Source organism: Eulemur rufifrons, chromosome 15 (genome assembly GCF_041146395.1).
Source record: "Eulemur rufifrons isolate Redbay chromosome 15, OSU_ERuf_1, whole genome shotgun sequence".
Classification (NCBI taxonomy): domain Eukaryota; kingdom Metazoa; phylum Chordata; class Mammalia; order Primates; family Lemuridae; genus Eulemur; species Eulemur rufifrons.
The window spans coordinates 42,254,845-42,274,979 of record NC_090997.1 but is presented as its reverse complement, the minus strand read 5'-3'; the positions used below and the strand labels follow the sequence as shown (position 1 = coordinate 42,274,979).

Below are 20,135 nucleotides of genomic sequence, written 5' to 3'. Positions count from 1 at the left end.
AAATCTCCTTCTTTTGCCTTATTACATTACTAATAAACCTCATCTGTAAAAAGAAGATTAAGAATAGTACCTACCTCATTTCTGGTGAAAAATCAGTGAGATAATGCATATAAAATACGTAGCCCACTGCTTGACACACAAATATGCAATAACGATCGGTTATTACTACCACTACTACTGCTAACCATTGCTAATACAATTGCTGCTGTTGCTACTATTGCTACTACTAGTACCATTACTGCTACTATCATCACTGTGACAATTACGTATATATTCTTAGTGATTTGCCCGTTACTTCTCCCTGCTTGTTTTTGCCCCCTCCTTTTAATTCTGTCAGTTTTTACTTTAATTCCAACTTTTCCCAGCTATAGTTTGAAAGTTTTATATGCTACGTCTATTCTTATAGTGATTACCCTTAAAAATTTAATATTCATAAAGTCTAAAATAGATCAATATCTCTTTTTTCTTCTCAAAAGGAATTTAGGAACTTTTAACTCTAATCACCCACTTCTAACTTATATGCTATTATTGTTCAATGTTTTAGTTCCTGTGTAGTTTTAACCTCCAAAGCTAGACATTATTATTTGATATGTGCATTGTTTATTTAGATACGTCTACCTTATAAATTATTTCTTTGCTTACCATTCTTTCATTATGTCTAAGATTTTCTTGAACTATATCCTTCTAAAGTTCCTTCAGTGAGGCTCTTTACTAGTAAACTATGTTTTTGTCTTTAAAAATGTTTATTTTGTTCATGATTTTGAAGAATAGTATATCTGTATGTAAAATTCTAGAATGACAGTTATTTTCTCCTTAAAGATAATATTTTATTCATTTGGTTTCCACTAGTGCTCTTAAGAATTTATCCATCAGTCTACGTGCCTTTCGGTAATTCCTTTATTTTTGTGGCTGCTTTTAAAATTTTCTGTTTGTCTTGTTCTTCTATAGTACATGTGTGTCTAGATATGGCTTTCCTTTTGTTTATCCTATTTGGAACTTGTTGGGTTTCTTGAACCTGAGAATTCACATCTTTCATCTGTTCTGGAAAATTCTCAGCCTTTCAATTATCATTGGTTACTGCCTATACCCATTCTCTTCCTGTCCTTCAAATATGATTAGACATATGTTAGACTTTATTACATCCTTATAGCTCTAAATATACCTTTCATAGATTCTAACACTTTCTTTTCTATTCTGCATGTGTTGTTTTTCAGGTATTTTCCAGTTCATTTATTATTTCTTTAGTTGTATTTTGTCTGTTTTTCCACATTCTTAGTTTTTAATTTTATTCATTTATATTTTTCATTTTTGAAGTTTTTCAAATTTGCCCCCTTTTTTGGATAACATATCTTTCTTGCTGATATTTTTGAGTTCCTCTTTTATTTCTTTACCATTTTATACATAACTAATTTTATATTCTATATCTCATAGATTCATTATGTGAAATTCTGTTTCTGCTATTTTTTCCTGACCCTCAATCATGACGTTTCCTCATGCTTTTGTAATTTTAGATTCTGAGGTCATGTTAGCTACGACTTCATCTGTGAAGCCTAGGGTCACCCTGGAAAGCCTAGGGTTACCTAGAGAGAATTCGTGTTTACTTCAGATAGGTCCCGCAGGTGCTGCCATCCTGGAAGCATCTGAAGTTGATTTCTGCTCTTGGAGATTCTCATCTAGTGCATGTTCAGGTCCGTAATCTTTATCCGTAATTTGAAAATCCGAAAAGTTCAGAAAACTAAAATGCTTTTTGTAAATCACTTGGTGGCAAAAGTTGAACTGACATAGTCTTTATACTACCATCATGAAGGTCCATATGTTGAGCTACAGAAATATTGTCATATTATGGTGTGCTCTTCAGATTATACAGTTATTACTTAATATATGGTATGTATACGATAATACCTTTGTAGAATCTGGAAAGTCATGAATTCTGAAACATACATGGTCCTCAGGGATCTTAGATATCGGAGTGTGGATCTGTAGTATAAATTTGAATCACAAACTTCAGCAAGGGGAAAGAAAGCTATGGTTACAAATGGCCCAGAGATATCCACCCCCAAGCCCCACCCCAAATACTCAGAATTTAGAGTGAATGAGACACATTTTTTTATTGTCTCTTATTGCTGGAAGGTATGCCTTTTTATTGGGTTCCCCCCCCCTTAATTTTACTAAGAGAGTAACCTTTTGAGGATCCCAGCTTTGTGTGGGGATCTTAGTTCCATCTAGTCACCTTGTTTAGTGGCAAAGGCCTTGTCTCCTGTTTTCCACAGCGCTGTTAAAATCTAAGCCTCTAGGCCACTCAGATTAACACACATGTTCAAGCCAGCCTTCTCATCAGTATTACTTTACCATGTGGTTTTCTGCAACTTTTTTTTCTTTTGGCCCTTGGGATTGCTTTTATTTTCTTGTGAATTCAGCCAAGTGGGTGGAATGATACCTGTAATATTTATCTGGGTTATCAAGTGTTTTTTCCTTGGTAGTTCACCTGTATACTAGATAGGCAACCAGCCTGTTTTTCTATCCTTTGTTGTTTCCTACACATACATACACACACATACCCCCCCCCACACACACACACATCCCCACACCCCTGATAGTTCATTCCTGACCTGCTTTGAAATTGATTAGATTCACTATACTCTGCACTACTTTTGGGCCTTTGCACATGCTGTTTCTATATTTTAATATATTTTTAAAAGCTCATGTCTAAACTCTTAGCTTTAGGTATTCTTTCTCAGCACTTAGATGGCCACCTGTGTATTTATCTCTGTCCTGTCACACCCAGAGCTGTGGTGAGATGCTATTTAGTGGTTTTCTCTTCCTCTAGTCTACAGTTTCTTTGAGGCTGCCTTATCCCTAACACCAAACGTAGCTTGGTAGCAGGTTTTGGTAAATATTTGCTGAATGATTTTTTTATTACACTTTGTTTCCCAAATTTTAGACATTTTTTTGTCATAAAATTTCTATTTAAAAATTTTACTTTTACCTGCTAACCTTCAGAAGAGAGGAAGTTAACTTGATCTGTTTTCTCAAATGACTATAAAAGCAAAAGAAGTGTAATATTGGAGGAAAACAAACAAAAAACATTAAATTGCTTAATGTACATAGTTAATGTATATTTCCTGAAATCCACTCAATGCTTGTATTCTTGTGATATGACAAAATTTTAATTTGGGGAAAATCATAACCTTGATATGAAAAGTTAGAACAATGAGAAAGTTGGTAAATTAGAAAAAAAAAAATTTAGTTTTCAGCAATTACTTTCAGTGTCAAGGCTTTCAGCAGCTTATTTAGCACAATCCCGTTACTTATTCATTTAACAAATATTTGCCTGTCTTCCAAACACCGGGAATTGTTTCAGGAGGCAGGGATACCAGAGTGGACAAGATTCACACTGCCATTAATTGGCATCAGAGAGCCTGTGACTTAGTAGGAAAGACAGAAAATGAAAAAAAATAATTACAGGTGATTCAAAACGAATTAAGTTTTAATGGGAGTGGGGGACGGGTAAAGCTACAGTGAAGGTACATTGCAGGGGCAGTGATGTTTAAGCCTAACTTGAAGAACAAGTGGGACTTACGCAGGTGAGGTGTAGACAAGGGCTGCTGCAGACTAGTACCTAGGAAGAGGCTCACAGAGAGCAAGGCACGTTTTAGGAATATAAGGAAGTTGAGGATTGCTGGAAGACTGAGTTTAGGAGGGCAGAGAATGTTAACAGAAGACGTGTAAGTTGTGGACGACCCCAAATCTGAGGGCCCTAAAGGCTAGAGAGAATCTTAGTTGTTGTCCAGCCTCTTCATTTTTGCAGATGAGGAAGCTGAGTTCCCAAGAGTCAAAATCACACAATCTGTGTGTGTTAATACTGAATAATTATTATCAACCTGTCTTGAGCAGGTGCCCTGATGTATCATTGCTTTGTTCACCTTGTTCTGATTGGTACATCTATTCTAGAAAATCTCACTGTAATCTCACTATTAACTGGTTAGTGTCATAGTGTACAGCTTATAGCCATTCCAACATCTAGCTAAATACTCAGATCATGGCTTAATGTAGTTTTGTCATGGTGTTTTCCCCCTTAACCCATCAAGGTTGCAGTATGTTCGTGTTTTTCTGGTCTCTACATTAAGCATTTTAACATGTAACATCCTGGTTTTGGCTGCCCTTGAATGAGCATGAGTGTCCCCATGAGTGTCCCTCCAAGGGAGGTTGATTTGAGGCTCAGCTAATGAGTGGGCTGGACCAACTGTTTAACATCTGCATCTCCTCACCATTTTGTGGTTCTTACTTGTTCTGTTTTTCCACAATAATAGTCATCATGGTTCCAAATGAGTCACCTAATTTTTAGCTATATTATTGCATTTTGTGAAGAACTGTGTGCTGATCTGTTACATATATATACATACACACAAAGAGATTTGACTTTGGTCCTTATTGCAGATTATACTAATGATTGCATGGACTAGTGCTGTGAATTAAGAAAGAAGCATTTCTCCAGTTCAGCTCAGCATTACTTTCTCAGGTGGAAATATAGTATGAATTGAGCACTCAGTTGGTGGGAATACAAAGTGGTATAAATATACGGGAGGGAGGATTGACAACATCAGTCAAAATCCTTGAAAATCCTTTGACCCACCAATTTGACTTCTATAGATTTATCTCAGATAAATCATTGGAAAAATATGTTATTTGCAAAAAATAGTTTGTTGCATCAATGTATAGGAATACAAAATTGAGTACACCTAATACTTTGTTAAAAAATTATGGTGTTTCCAAACAATGAAATACTGGGAAACCTGGAAAAATGAGGTTGTCAAAGTAGAAGGACAATTTATGAGGTATGATCCAGCATTCATTTTTTAAAGTATGTATATGCCCATAATACATATTTTGAAAGAATATATACCAAAATGTTGTCTGTGTGTTGAAGGACTTTTTCCTACTTTATACCCATATTAGTCATGACTATTGTGCTTACAGATTACAGGAATACAGATTAAACTAGTTTGGGCAAAAAGATGAACATTTTGGTCCTTTTAACTAAGGACAAAATGAGGAAAAGACAGAGATGAAGCTATACCTCTCTAGTAGTTGTTCAGGATTCTTCCTCCACCTCCTGTTTCTATTTCTCACTGTAGTAGTGAGGCACCTTCTTCATTCTTGCAGACTAACTTTCTCAATGTGTCTGGAAATATACTGAACTAAAGCTCCCAGGCTCACATCATCACTTTCTCACTGAGAGATATGAGCTTTTTTCCTGGAGCTAGAGTTTTACAAAATCATAGGGATGAATTTTGATTTGCTTAGCTCAGATCATGGTTGATGCATGTACATGGCCTAGTCCTGTGATTGTCAGTCTTAACCAGAACTACATTGTTAGGAATCCCAAAAGCTAGTGACTTGATACAGGTTTTATTTCTTGCTCTTATCACACTCTGCTGTGGATGGCTCCTCCTCTCTAGGGATTCTGCCACCAAGGGCTTCAGTGTCCTCTACTGGAGCCAATGCATCTGGCTGACAATGGAAGGAAGACAAAAAGGGGATTATTACAGGAGAAGATTTAGATCCAGGCCTCGACATAATTTCTACCTGTATTCCATTGGGAAGAACTCTGTTGATGGCCTCACCCAAATGCAGGTGAAGCTGGGAGATGAAGTCTAGCTGTGAGTCCAGGAGGAGAAGAAAACTGGATGTGGACACACAGCATTGACTCTGCCATGCACTTGGTTTGTCACCTGTCTCTTAAAAACACTTCTTTTATTTCGCTGAGATCTCTAGAGATCTCACTGCTATAGTAGTAGGATCATAAATATCTAGCAATAAGTTGGGTACTGTTAATTTTTTTCAGTAAGGCCAGATGATTCTGGAAATAGATGACTAATGGCTAGCAAGTAGACTCACTACATATTCATTCCTCCATCCTTGGCAGAAATTGCAGATTAATCCTGGCACTCTTTTCTGCAGAGCTTTGATTTGGCCTCCAAGTGCATCCATTTACATTGCTTTAGAGTGCCACTGTCAATCATAGTTGACACTTAAAGATGAAATAGACTTGCTAGCCCTAGTCTAGGCAATTTATCCATGGTAGATACTAAGGCAGGCTGCTCACTGGATTTACACAGACATACGCAATTGGCATTCAGCATGGATGGCTCCAAGCCTGGAATTCATCTGCCAGTGGCTTTGTCTTTATAAGCTATTAATAGTAATTCAGTGATTTGTGTGGTTAGGCCCTGGGGAGAAGTTCTTCCCCTCTCTGCTTGATAGTAAAAGGTGGTGCTACTTGATTTTATATTTTGCATCAGTAGAGACAGTTATAGCTATTATGAGACAGGAAAAGGATGTTTTGAATTATGCATTTAAAATTGGAACTTTCTACAGGCATCAAGTCTGATATTAATCAATTACCTTAAAATATGAGTGATGAAAAGCATATTTGAATTTAAGTATCCAGAAATTTTCTTTGAGTTACTTAGGTACCTCCATGGACATGGTTTCTTTTTCAGTTTAAGATAATTCTTGATTCAGCTGTTTAATGTATAATACATTAGCAACCTCTCTTTTCCTGTAAGATTTAAGTGAAGAAAAAAATAAAGGGGCTCTCTAGGATGAAGGAGAGCCTGACATATGAGCAATTTCTGTGCCTGGCACAGGTATGTGATTGATTGCTGTCATCCTTACAAAGCGCTGTGAGGTAAATGCTCTTCTCCACAGTGTGCAGCGGAGGAAAACAAGGCCCAAGGAGGCTAAGGAATCATCCAAGGCCCTGAAGCTAATTGTGGGGAGGGGAGGTCAGGATTTCTTCAGGGGTCCTAACTACAAGAAAACTGGTTTTTTTTTTTTCTTTTGCGTCATGTTTTTTGCTTGTTGTCTGCCTCTAGTGTCACAAGTAAGAATAATCCATAACAAAACCAAAAACAGGGAAAATACTATATAATTGTTTTAGGGAGGAAAAAATGGGATGAGATCCAAAGGTGGTTCATTAGCTAATTATTTAGATGGATAAAACCCCTGTAAAGGCTGTGTCTCTGGCTGATGGGAAAAAATTAGAGGGGGCAGGTTCAAATGACTATTTTTGAGCCAGTCTTACCCCTCATCAGTTTTGTCTTTTGATGATTTGCTACTGAAGCGTTTATTTTAACATACTTGTCAATTAAGGACCTTGGGAGGTGGTGGGAAGGTACAGAAGAAAAAGCACTGATTTGTGATCAGAGGACCTCGTATAATTCCAGGCTCGGTTGCTTTCTGGCTGTGATCTTGGCCAGATTAATTTCTTTGGACCTCAGACTCCTCGTTTGTAAGGCACCATGGGGTTATGGTAACATTTAAATGAATACATTTGTTTAAAATGGTAATAACATCAACAACAGACTTCAACCCTAAATTACTCTACAAATTATTGTTATTAGAGAAAAAAGCCTTTTGGTTCCCAACAGTTACCATACTAGGTATCTTTCAGGTACTGTATGTAGCAAAAAATGTGCAAAAAGAGCCCAGCCTCAGCTGCTCTGGTCTTAGCTGTGACGTCTGCTTGAAAGATGAAAAAGTTTATTCCTAGAAATATGAAAAAAGAATGGGGCAATTAAACCTTCACTGTATGGTTTCATGATTTTGTTTTTCTTTCTTGACAAATTATCAAAATATAACTTACATTTGATTAAAATCATTTCCTAATATGAAAGACAAATGACTTTGGAATGTCTGTTTTGGCTTTTACCTTTAATAGTGTAGATTACTGAGACTTGATGTTATAGGTTTATACTTGGTACTTTTTAGATATTATTTTAAACTTTCAGAATATTGAGATTTTTAGTGAAAGAGGGTTATTGCTTCTTTAAGAAAATAATGGTGGTTGTCCATTGAAGGGCTTAAGATACATGGGAAGCAATAAAGCTAAAATATATGGAGTGACTTTATTATCAGGCCTGGTTCTTTGTGGTTAACATTTTATGCTATTCTCAGGTTACAGTTGAAGACATAAATGGAAATGGAGAGACACTAAATAATACTGTTTTGCATTAAGCACTAATTTCTAGTGAGGAAAGATTTATAGAATATATAGGAAAAAAGTTGGCCTAAAGCGGAAGTTAATTAAAAAGTGATGATCAATAGTTGTGAATCTCAATTTACATCGTATGTACTAATAGTGAAATATCTTTGGACTTTGACAATTTTTAGTACTAGTAAAAAGGTGAACAACACTGAGTAGAACCGTATAACAAAATTCAGTCAATTAATAATGTTAAAGTTACTGATGTTCATTGTTTGGATTAAAGACATTTTAAAAAACTGTTAGTGGACAATTGAGTCATTTTAAAATTCACATGTAAGAATTTGTTCTCCTAGCTAACAGTAAGCTGTGTAGTTGTGGTTAAGGATTTATAACATTTAATAAACTAATTGACCAGGTATAAGTTTAGATAGGTTATAATTTATAGAGCTTGTCAAAATCTTAAGTAGGTCATAATTATAACATATTTTATTTTTAAACATTTTTGTGTGTTGTTTTGTTATATATTTTTTTAAATTGCTACACGTAGCTAGCCTCTATTTAAAGGTGTGAAAGGGCAAACGTCTGCCTTGTCTTGGAAGTACCATTTTGAGTTAAACTTTTAATCTCAAAAACCCAAGGATTAATTATCCAGTAGTAGAGCATTAGCATTGAAATGCATAAGAAATCGAATATTAGCAATTTCTATATCACAGTGTGAAACATTATGTATATAAAATCTTGGTTATTTTATTTAAAATGGTGTTATGTTGTAGTTTAAATAATTTTCTTTATATTGTATGAAAGTTCTTAGAAATATTAATGCCTTTCTCATATAAATTTAATAATTATTTTTAGAACGCTAGTTAATATCGGAACCAAACTAATACCACCCATCTCATTTTTATTATTAGTATATGGACATCACAGAAGAGGTAAAAGTTAAGAGATGTTAGGGCATGAGATAGACAAGCAGAAATTGTCCATTATAATACTTACTGTTTCTCTTGAGCTAAGGATTCACTATTCTTGTTTCAAACCTTATCCCTATGGAAATGCATAATATTTTAGTGCTTTTGGCCTTCTCTTTCCTTAGAGGTGCATCAGTAAGAATATAAGTAACCAAACATAATGCTTGTTCAATGTATCTGATGCTCTAGCAGAGAATTGAGTATTTTATTATTAATGTGTAACTGAGCTGCATTGTGTTTTCTTAGACCTACAAACCTTCTTTCAGCAAGTGCTTCCTAATTTTGAGATCTCAAAATATGTTCTGTTCTCTTGTGAGTCATACAAAAAACAAGGGTAAGAAGAACATAGGTTTCTTAAAAAGTTGTGACAATGGAGAGATACTTCAGAAATTTGTTAATTTGTTTTGGATCACAGTCTTATTCATTCCTTAAGAACAGGTTTGTCCATCATAGTAGTATCAGGGAGTACTTCTTGCAAAAATTTCAAATACAAGTTGTTGCTTTTGTGCCCTAATGATTAGGAAAACCCTCAATAGTGATGTTCCCTTTTATCCTTGTGTTGAAGGAAACTTACTTGAGTGTATTTTTATATTCACCATTACTATTGACCATCAATTTTTAATTAACTTCCCCATTTTATATAAAGAATGCAAAGAAGATTTTAATTAATTGTTCAGAGATAGGGTAGAGTAGGAAGACATCATTAAGATTAGTAAAAATGTTTTAGTATGTAAAATCAGAGTAAAGTAAATGATTAGAAATGGAAAGGAAGTAAAAGGAAAAATATGAAGACAATTATAGTAATCTACTTAAGAAAAAATTTTATACCCTGAAAAGTACAGAGTTAAATGTCAAAATAAAATATGCAAGATAGAAAAGAAAGAAAGATGAGACAACTGACATGAAGAAAGAGGAGGTTTGGAGACAAATATTTGACATAGATTAATAGAAAAGTATATGGTAATTATATTCATAATTTTTGAGGAGTGATGTCAAATATTATTTAACAAATTATTTTCTAAATGTGTGACCTCATTCTTTTCTTTACTGTCTTCTCTTATGATCTTTGCACTTAACATACAGAGTGAAGGGAGCACCCTTATGTTGAAATTGAGTCAATTCTTACGAGGTTTTTAAAATATTTATCTCAAAATTATTTTGAGGTTTCCATTCTTAGGGCTTGTTTTATGCTTATTTTTTCTAGTAATCTATTTCTTACCATTCTTTGTATGAGTAAAATATATCAAGTTTCATTTTTCATTGCTATAGTCAACAATTTTTATTGGAGGCCATAGCATAGTAGGTGTTGGTTTTCTTGCTTTTATGGTTTTATAATTTGGTAAGAGAGCAAAAACAGAATTTTTAATTTGGGAGGATTAATTGGATGATTGTTTGAAAGCTGTGCTATGTAGGTCTCATAGACATGTTATAAAAACCTTAGTATATTCCAGTATAAAGAGATAGCTGACAGTTCAGGTCCCATGATGGCTGCTCTGTTAGCAAGCTGTTTTGGCCTGCCACCAGCTTCCCTTTCTTGGGGTGGTCCTAAATGTCTTTGTCCCTAATGTTGCAGATGGGATGGTGAAAGGTGTCCTGAGCCCCACTCTGAGCCATTATGGGTAGCACACCTGAAGCTGAAAGATCTTAGAGCAAGGCACCTTTGTTGCCTCTGAGCAATACTTAGGTTCACTGAGGGCTCAGTAAGCAGAGGGTCTTCCACGAGCCTACCACTTAATGCGATGCTATAGGAAAACAGAAAAGACACAGCAGCCACTACTGAAAGTCTCATAGGATAGATATATAAACAAACCAGCAATAATACACCATTATAAGTGATATAGTGGAAGTATAACTGATGTTTGTGAGAGCACAGAGGAGAGAATGGCCAGTTTTGCCTGAAAGGAGTCAGGAAAGGCTTTTCAAAAATGGTGATGTTTGGCTGAGTATTAGGGAACAGATAGGAGTTTGCTGGGCAAAGAAGTGTGACTGCATATGGCATATTTAGTGTGTAGTGAAAAGAAAAGAGAGGTAGGGTGGGGCTGCACAGATAGCATCACAGAGGCCAGCCCTACGTTTTATTAAGCAGTGAGAAACCAGTGCAAAGTTTTAAACAGGAGAGTTCCATTACCAGATTTATTTTTTAGGAATACACATCTGGTTAGGTACAAGAGGGCTGCATTAGAGCAAATGGAGAGTGGGTAAAAAGACATTACAGTGAGGCTGGGCTTGGTGGCTCACGCCTGTAATCCTAGCACTCTGGGAGGCCAAGGCAGGCGGATCGCTTGAGCTCGGGAGTTCGAGACCAGCCTGAGCAAGAGCGAGACCCCGTCTCTACAAAAAATAGAAAGAAATTATCTGGCCAACTAAAAATATATATTAAAAAAAAATTAGCCAGGCATGGTGTCACATGGCTGTAGTCCCAGCTACTCGGGAGGCTGAGGCAGGAGGATTGCTTAAGCCCAGGAGTTTGAAGTTGCTGTGAGCTAGGCTGATGCTACAGCACTCTAGCCCGGGCAGAGCGAGACTCTGTCTCAAAAAAAAAAAAAAAAAAAAAAAAAAGATATTACAGTGAGTTAAGAGATAACGAGAGCCTGAATAAGGAAATTACCAAGGGGTTAAATGGGGAGGCTGGATCTGAAAGGGATGCTGATGCAGAGGCTCATATTTGCAGTAGAAGGGGGAGAGATAGGAGACCAGGGAAACCTAAAATTTTAAATTTGGCCAACAATGGAGTCAACATTCAAGTGTTTGAAAATATTTTTAGACATCTCACACTCAACATACCCAAGACTGAAGCCTTATTTTCCCCACCCCCCAACTTCATCCCATCTCAGCCACCTGCCTCTAAGTTGGTAGAAATTCATCCACTCAGTTGCTCTAGCCAAAAACTTTGAAGTCTTTCTTGACTCCTTTCACTCTCTCCTGCCCCATTTTCAGTCAGTCAGGCGGACTTGTTGGCTCTTCCTATTTGCAAAATAAATGTGGATCTTGCCACCTCCGCTGCCAGCGCCAATCCCAGCTGCCATCATCTCTTACCAGGATTACTCCAATAGCTGCCCAATTCTGTTTCTGTCCTTCCCCTATTCCCAGTAGTGTATTCTCAACACAGCAGAGTGATTCCAGTCATGGCTCTGCTATGCTAATAACCCTCATTTCACTTAGCTGAAAATCTAAAGGCTTGATAATGGCCTTCAGGGCTCTGTAGGATCTGCTCTCTTGCCCGCCTGTGCCTCACACTGAGCTCTAGACACACTGGCCTCTAACTGCTTCTGAACAAGTCTGACCCACACCCTGCACTGACTGTTCTTTCTGCCTTGAGTGAATGCCTTTTCCCTAAATATCTGGATAAGTGGATAAGTGAAATGGCCTCTGCCCAAGATGAGCTTACACTATCGGAGAAAAAGAATATAAGTAGGAAGAAAATCATATTATTAATCATATTATTAATTATCTTTAAGTTCTTGGGCACACTGTAGTACAAGTATAGTTTAGAAGTTCTAATACAATTACATGTTAGCTGAATTTCAGGTGAACTTCATCACAAACATATGGTCTATTTAGGATATTCTTATTATTTCCTGAAGGACATAAAATAATTTGCTGCAATTTTTTTCTTAAAACATTGTTTTTCATCATCACAGTATTAGGTGAGAGCAACTAAAACTATGCAATAAGCCTATGTTCATTTGAAGTGACCCATATTTTACCACAAATCCTCTCCAACACCTCACTCTATCTATGTTACAAGAACTGATCAAATCCAAGTACGAGTTCAACAAGCTAAAGAGTTAATGGCTAGGTTACATGAGGCATAAAAGACCCAGCTAACTGTGATCAAAGCAGTCATGTTAAACTCTGTAATATGTCTATTGTTTAGTACCAAACTTAATAAACTTGACCTTTTTAAAGGACTTACATTTTTATATAAAAATAATTATCCAAGAAAACCAAAACCTAGTGAACATAACTTCTTCTTAAAGCAAGGCACTAAAAATGCCTTAATGGACTTTAATGCCCATCAACAAAAAAAGGCATTATTGTTAATTAGCATAATGGTGCAGTTAACACACTGGGAGGAATGCCTCTATTTTTTTTTTCTAATAAGCTCTATAGAAGTTGGCATTCATTTTATGCTTACTCAGTTGTACTCCCGTGAGAAATAGCAGTAAAGAAAAGTTTGATTAAGCTCTACTAATTGAAATTAGAATTAGTAAATTTGGTGTCATTCATTGAATCATTCCATTAATCCAAATGGATGTAGTCATTGGCCTAAAAGATGTTTAAGCTGTAGTATATTACACTCAAAATTTAGCTGGACTACCTAAAGCACTAGATAATATAAAAGTATGAAAGTGATTGTATCCCCATATAATGGCTTAGGCCCAAATTAAGTCCTAAATTTAAGTAATTTATTAGCTGAATTAGTCACCAAAGACCTACTAGCTACAGTTTAAAGCACAAAGCTTTGTCACTGCTTTGAACAAAAGAGACTCTTCTTTAATATTTAAACTCTAATAAAACTCATTACACTCTACCCTTTGTTAGTTGTTAAATACCTCTGTGGCCAGTAATTCTTAAAAAACTAAATAGTGCATTTTATTATGAGTTTTATAAATGTGAACAGCTTATTTAGAAGGGTGCTTGATCTTATCAAAATAGTGTTTAACTAAGTAGCCAGAGAACACCTGAGAGACTTCTTCTAATTTGATCTATTTTGCAGGCCTGGTCCAGGAAGAACTCAAGTAAAAGACATAAGAAAAAATAAGTGTTGATATGAATAAGTGTAGGATATGAAAGAAGGCTAGAATTTAGGCAACTAAGGTAAAAGCAGAGTGGATTGTAGGTTTACAACAAATGTTTAATCAACGTCTGCCCTGTATATACTGTTCTAGATCCTTGGGGCACATTAATGAACGAAACAGATAAAAGTGCTTTCCTTATAGAGCTTACATTTGAGATAGGGCTAAGTGAGTCAATAAGCAATAACATAATAAGTAAGTAAATTGAGTAATATGTTAAAGATAAAAAGAGCTATATGGAAAAAAAGATGAAAGCACAGATGTAGGAATTCATTAGGAAGGGACTTGAATGTGAGATGAAGATGGCTGGACTCTGTAGGTGATAGGCCATTGAAATTGTTTAGAGCAAGAGAATGATCAGTTCAAAGAGATGTTTTGAGAATCTCAGTTTCATGGAGTGCAGAGAGAATTGGAGGGATGGGAATCCACCTGGTGGGACTGTCTTACAAGTCCGGGAGCAGGTTCCACAGGGTTGATAGGTGGTGGTTATAGGGAAATTGGAAAGAATGGCTAGAATTGAAGACATCAAGTTCATGACACGTAGTATGGCATCAACATGAGAGAAGGAGTCAAAAATAACAGAGGTTCCGAGTCTAGTTTTGCCCAATAGAAATTACATTTGATCTTACCCAAAAGGCCGAGAAGTGATGCCCCATAGAAATTAACGAAGAAATTAAGCCCTGTGTGATAGTCCTATAACCTGCTGAAATTAGGAATGATCCCTCTTTGTGTTGGCCTAACTTTAATTCTTTTAAATAACAATGAGGTGGATATTTTCTGACAGGGAATATCAAAGTATTTATTATTTCCTTGATTCGCTCTCTTAGTCTATGCCAAGCAACACAGCAGGCATTGCTCCTTCTACTTAAAGCCCTCTGGCCTCAAACTGGTGGGGGTTACTCTATTTGTGGGTGGCACGGGGGGGTTTCCCTCAGCCGGCATCATGCTCTGAGGGTACGACCAGACAACTGTGTCAATGTAGGGTATGTTCTAATCATTTTTATAACTTTCTCTGGGACTGTGGCATCTAATCATAATTCTTGCCTTGTTTAGACACCAAGGGACAACTTAATTGCTTCTTTTTCTAACAGGAACTTAGAGCAGCAAAGGAGCATGATCCTTAAAGAAATTTTAACAAGGTCTATGCAGATATTACATGTCTCCTCCCTTTTTTGCTCCATGTTGGTCATCTTCTGGGAAAGAGGCACAGATCTCGGTGTAAGTCATTTTGAGAATAATTGTCATGGTTTTCTCCCTCCATCTGTTCCTTTGAAAAAGAGGAGACATTGCATAATGGTTCTTGAGTTTCTTGTAACTGTGATTAATGTCAGTGTGATATTAAATAATTTCTGCTTTTTTGAAAATAATGGATAGAGCTCCAAGAATTGGAGCAACTATTACAGGTTTTTAAGATAAGGGGTAAAAAAGGAGCATTTATTAAGGTTCTCTCAAAAAGGACTTATTTCAAATCCACTATATTTCAGGAGTTTTGCTGGTGAAGCAGAGCTCACATTCTAGGAAAGTACACGGATATGTGACTAAATCTACATGATATTGTGAGATGAGCTCTAATGGTGCCATGAAAAAGACTGTGTTTGGCAAGGTCTAAGGAAGCTCACAGAGGTACTGTCTGAGCCTGCAGGACGAATGGGAGCCAGCGAGTAGACAAGTGGAGGAAGAGAATGCCAGGCTGGGGGAAACAGCATTTGCAAAATGTACAGTTGTGAGAGACCATGGGGGCTTCTTGTTTGGAGCCCGGCTATGTGTGAAGTGGCAGGCGGTAATGGAAGTGGGCAGCAGGATCCCTGTGTCAGTTTCTCTCAACCCATTTTCCCTTCTGAACCACAGAACACAGAATATGATTTGAGTGACTGTTTTCTCGATTCTCCCAGTGACAGTATGTAACTTAATATTTTAGGTCATTAAATAGGAAATGTCCAATTTCAAATCAAAAGTGTAGTTTATTATATCCCAAACAAGCAGTACAATTAATCAAAATTTGTACCTAAACTATTGCCAGTTTTGCCATCTTAATGGCAGCTTGTTTATGCCAGCAGTGAAGAAGCCTGGAGAGCAAGTGGCGATGAAATCGCAAAAGACGTTTTCCACAGCTTGTTGAGAATTGAATTTTTTTTCCTTGCAAGAAGTGGTCCAAAGCCTGGAAGAAGTGGTAGTCAGTTGGTGCAAGGTCTGGTGAATATAGTGGTTGACAGAGAGTTTTCAAGTCCAGCTTCTGTAGTTTGAGCAGCGTTGTTTGTGCGACATGTGGCCGAGCATTGTCTTGCAGGAAGATTGGCCTGTCTCTGGTGACCAATCTCAGCTACTTAATCACAAGCACCCTCATCATTTTGTCCACTTGATTGCAATAGACATCCTCTGTAATGGATTGACCAGGCTTCATGAAGCTGTAGTGGATAATACCAGCACTGGACCACTAAACAGACACCATTAGCTTTTTTGGATGAATATTCAATTTTGGACTGTGTTTTGGCATTTCCTCTGTATCCAGCCATTGTGCCAAATGCTTGTAATTGTCAAAAGAATCCATTTTTCATCACACATAATAACACGATGTAGAAATGGCTTCACTTTTATGTTGTGACAGCAAAGAAAGGCAAGCTTCCATACTATCTCTCTTTTGATACTCACTTAATTCATGCGGAACCCATCTATCGAGCTTCTGTACCTTGCCCATTTGTTTCAAATGGTCCAATATTGTTGGAATAATAACATCAAACCTTGCTGCTAATTCATGTGTAGGTTGTGATGGATTCGTTTCCACTACAGCTTTCAGCTCATCATTATCCACTTTGGTCTCAGGTTGCCCACATGGCTCATTTTCAAGATTAACATCACCAGAATGGAACTTCTAAAACCATCAACATACTGTGCATTCATTAGCCCCATCATTCCCAAACACTTTGTTGACATTTAGAGCTGTTTGTGCTGCATTGGTTCCACAACAGAACTCATATTCAAAGATAACATGAATTTTTGACTTATCATGGTTTCACAAAAATTGCTCTAAAAAATTTTTGAAAGATAATCACAAGCCAAATCATGTGTTTGAAAGACTGAGGATGTACCTTCACAATAAAAATAAAACAAAAAATGTCAAAGTGAATTTTCAGAGATATCCACTGTCAAATTTAGTACTTAAGGAAATCGGACGTTTCATACTTAATAACCTAATACCAGTTCAGATGCATGAAAGAGAATTTAATTCGTTATATGCAATACTGCTTTATGGTGTTGGGAAACCCAGGTTGAGATGGACTGGATTATATGAAACTTTCATTAATAGAATGACATGTCACATTTGTATTTAGAATTGTACTTTTGAGAGCTGATTAAAAATAGAAGGGGAAGAAAGGGTAGGGAAAGAAGTTATGAGCCGGTTGTGATAGTGATCCACATGGAAGATAGTAAGAAGATTGAGGTGGAGCAGAAGGACAGTGTCAGAGATATGTAGCAGGCAGGATGTGTATGATGTGGCAGTTGACTGACTGTGGAGAGCAAAGAAGAAAACAAATGATGCTGAGCTAAGAAGTTGAGGTACCTTTGTGGATGGCTGTATCATTACCTGAGCTAGGCAACATAGGTTTGAAGGGAAGGTGATGATTTCCATTTTTGTCTTGCTGATCCATTTGAGATTATCCAGGTCTAGTAGTAGTACAGGCATGGAAGAGATTGCTTAATAAGAAAGTCTGAGAAAAGAGGAGGACTGAGAAAGTCATCTTGGGGACACCCATTATTTAAGGGATTGAGGAAAAAAGGATTGGTAATGGAGACTAAGAAGGAAAAGCAGAAATTTAAAAAGGGCCAGAAAAGGGTGGTTTCCCCCAAATCCCAGGAAATGTGACTTTAAAAACTAGATCAGGATTGTCCAACAACACACAAAGTGGAATAGGTTAGAAATGAGAGAGTATCTATTGGGTTTGGTAGCTTAGAGGACACTGCCAACCCTGGGGTAGATTCGGTAGCACAGTGGGGATGACTGTCATAATGTAAAGGCCCCTGGAGGCAGACTGGATTCTAACAGGTTCCAGGTTTTCAGTGAAGAAATACAGACAGAGAGAAGGTGTGAGTTTAGGGAATCTAGTATATAACACAGAGTCAAGAGAGGGCTCTTATGTTTCTTTTTTCTCAAAAAATGGGCTATTTTGGACATATATTTAGGAGGTACAGGGGAGAGGGCATAATAGAATAAAGACAGAATAGATAGAAAAGTCTGGGGCAAGGAGAGCCCAGAATGAGATTTGGCCTTAGGAAGGAGGGGAGGCCTCTTCTTTCTCCAGCACTGAGGAGAGAAAACAGTGGACAGTCGTGTCACCAAACAGAATGGTGGTCTAGAATTCAGGAGAATTCAGAATGGTGGTCTAGAATTCAGGAGAATTCAGGGGAGTTTTATTATGCTGTAACTTTAGGAACATTGCTGTGTGCTTGTTCCCACTTCTGTTACTTGATAACGGAAGCTCTGGGACCCATAGAGTTTCAAATTTAAACACTAGATCTCAACTGTTTCTGAGTCCAGGATTTCTTCCACCATTGCCCATTTCAGAACACTTGGGGGAATGATAGACTAGGATTTGTCATCTTTTGTACAGGCTATTGTGTCTAGAGTTGATTATTGATTGATGGATACCCCTCCAATCTCTTTCTCTCAACCCTTGCTCTCATCTGTAATGAACAATGCTGCCCAAGGTGTGCATCCCTTCAGTTCCCTATATTCTCTAGTATTTTCCACCTCCAACAAGTGCAGTTCTTTTCCGTTCCTCATTTGTTTTCCCTTTGACATTTTCCAGCTTTTTTTTTTTTTGAGCTGTCTAGTAATCTTTGTCATATAAACTATAGATGAATCTTCTGTGGATTTTTGTATATGCAAAGACCTATCATTTTCCTTACCTTGGGGATCTAAATAAATTGGAGAAAAGAACTGAAGAGAAACATAGGAAATAGACATCTCTGTCTTTGGACTGCAGGGTCTTAGAAAAGCTATGAGGTTGTGTGTTGTTCCCGGGGCCTGGAAAAATGGGAAACCTCCTCAGAAGTAGTGACTGCTCTTGGTGAAAATGAAAGTCCATGCAGGCCAGTACTACCTGGGGGCCTCAGGAAACAAAGGGGGCAGCCGGGATAGAATAGTTTGATGGGATTTTGTGGGAGCCTACAGTTGCTACTGAGAGGAATTATTAGGTTGGATTATATGAAGTTGCTGATAGTGTTAAACCATTTTTAACTGACAAAAATGGAAATTTCATATAGTTCAACCAAATGCATTCCTAATTCTAAATACACTTTTGGATTATAACCCCTTGGGAAGCTGGGGACTGCTATGCTTGACAATGTGTGAGAGTCCCTTTTCTGTAAATCGTGTTTGGTTACAATAGTAGGCACTGTACATGTATTAGATTCTTACAGACTATGATTCATGCAGCATGGTCATTTTCCCACAGCCAAAACCAGATTTTATTGGTCACAAGCTGAAACAACTTTCCTGGGATCCAGCCCAACTTCAGCCCTGAGATTTCCAAACTCTTACTCTAGACAAGCAGTTCTCAACAGGGGGAAATTTCAAATCCCCTACTCCCCAGGGGACATTTGCCAATGTCCTGAGATGTTTTTTTTTTGCCTTGACTGGGGAAAGGAAGGTGCTACTGGTATCTTGTGGGTGGAGGTTAGGGATGCTGCCAAACATCCTGCAATACACAGCCCCAGCAACCAAGAAATACCAGTAGTGCCACGGCTAGGAAACCTGTTCTAGACTGAGCACTAGAGAAGTTAAGAAAATACTTGCAAATTTGTATATCATACTTCTTAGGGGGGAGCATGAAAAGCTTATAAGGAGATGGACAGACTGGGAAGAATTAAGTTTGGAGAAAATATAATGGAGCAAAACTGATTGCCAAAATACCCAACATTTGTGATGGGGCTTGTCTCCCATTGGTGAACATGCTCAGAGTACTTAGACATGGATAGTTTTAATGAAAAGTTGGATCACCAAAGAGGGATTTTTTTGATGGAATGTAACAGTGCCAATTTTTTTCTACCATTTGAATGAAAGGAAATGAAAAGAACACAAGTTGGAATAGAATAATAGAGTAGAATAAGAGAGAAGTTGCCACGTAGAAAGTGAAAATTTAAAACCTTACTTATTCCTTTTGAGTTCTATAGCTGCTGTGTCTACTACTATGGTTTCTAATGTGGGGAAAGTTTCAGGCATAGTGATGAAAGTATGAATGGGGGCAAAAAGTTGTAATATGATAAACTCTTTATCGAGAGAGGTTTAGCTTTTGACTTGGCATAAATTAACTGTGTGACCCAGAAGATTTTGTAAATATGTTTAACTGAGTTGTTCTTAGCTCTGAGAGCTATAAAGAA

General features: G+C 37.1%; 1 protein-coding gene across 49 annotated transcripts in view; it reads left to right on the top strand.

The window, feature by feature from the left end:
• Positions 1 to 20,135, top strand: part of SNAP91 (synaptosome associated protein 91) — a 139,984-nt gene that overhangs the window by 7,959 nt on the left and 111,890 nt on the right. Inside the window, exon 3 of one of the 49 annotated variants that reach the window (XM_069487564.1) lies at positions 13,679 to 13,779. The exons of the other annotated variants lie outside the window; for them this stretch is intronic. The gene's annotated coding sequence lies outside the window, so the exon portion shown is untranslated. The remainder of the gene's footprint in view (positions 1 to 13,678; positions 13,780 to 20,135) is intronic. 49 annotated transcript variants of the gene reach the window in all.